Source organism: Tupaia chinensis, unplaced genomic scaffold (genome assembly GCF_000334495.1).
Source record: "Tupaia chinensis unplaced genomic scaffold, TupChi_1.0 Scaffold000559_1, whole genome shotgun sequence".
Classification (NCBI taxonomy): Eukaryota; Metazoa; Chordata; class Mammalia; order Scandentia; family Tupaiidae; genus Tupaia; species Tupaia belangeri.
Window position 1 is genome coordinate 191,733 of NW_006160071.1, and position 1,091 is coordinate 192,823.

At 54.2% G+C, this 1,091-nt stretch overlaps 1 protein-coding gene across 3 annotated transcripts in view; it reads right to left on the minus strand.

The window, feature by feature from the left end:
• FPR1 (formyl peptide receptor 1) overlaps positions 1–1,091 on the minus strand; it is a 5,677-nt gene that overhangs the window by 4,041 nt on the left and 545 nt on the right. The window lies entirely within an intron of this gene.

Here is a 1,091-nt window from a genome sequence, read left to right on the forward strand (position 1 = left end):
GGCAGGGCGGGGCGGGCAGCAGGAAGCCGTGTAACCTCGGCTCCTCTGTGGCTCAAGGGAGCACGCTGGTGGTGGCAGTAAACACACCACGGTGGCTCCTGCGGACAGAGCTCCTTCTCGGTGGCAGTCGCCGTACACACACTGGCCTTCACGCCTCTGATCTCACCACGCGCGGCCTTACCTAAATATCTCCATAGCCGTGCGATCGAAGGGGAGATCAACCTAAGTTTGCGACTCTTTTTTGTATTTTTTGAAAAGAGGTTTTTGCCTTAGGGCACACTGGAGAGACAGAGACAGAGAGAGGGAGAGTAAGAAATCATTCCTGGGGGACAGCTACACCGCAATCCATTCTTCTCCCAGGATCTCGAGCATGTACACGTGTGTCCGATATGCATCTCAAGCTGCCGGTCCAGACTCGAGCCACATGTCACTGGGAGTCCAGTGACATAACCGCTAAGCCACCTGCTGGCCCAGTTTGCAGTTCTTGAGGAAGCAGAGCTGAACTCTGCTATGGGTCCCATGCAGCACCCGCGACCAGCCTGTTCATGTGGAAACCCATCACCACTCTACACGGCGACTGCTTCTGCATATTACCCATTTTCCCAGGACGCATAATCACACTGTTTTTCTCCCCCATTCTCTGAACCTCCTCTCGGGCCCCACTGACAGCTGATACCCTCGCTTCTCCGCCAGATCCACCGTCCTGCCGGCCTCTGCACCACAGCTCCCCGGCTCATCTCTGAGCAGAGAACAGTCTCTTCACCACCGCCTGCCCTCAGCCGGCTCTCTAAATCCCACCCCCTCGTGGTTTCAAGAACCCTCCTTCTCCTATCCCTTCTCTCCCCACCAATATGAATATTTTCTCTGTTCTATCACTATCAGCACCATAACATGCTCCAGAACTTCCTGTCTTTTTTAAAAGAGGTTTTGCCTTAGGGTGTGTGCACGAGAGAGAGAGAGAGAGAGGAACAGAGACAACGAGAGGGAAATTAAGAAATCACCCCCTGGGGGGATGGCCATGTTACAATCCCTTCTCCTCTACTCTCCTCTTGGGATTTTGGGCACATATGCACACGCACCTGGTGTGAGTC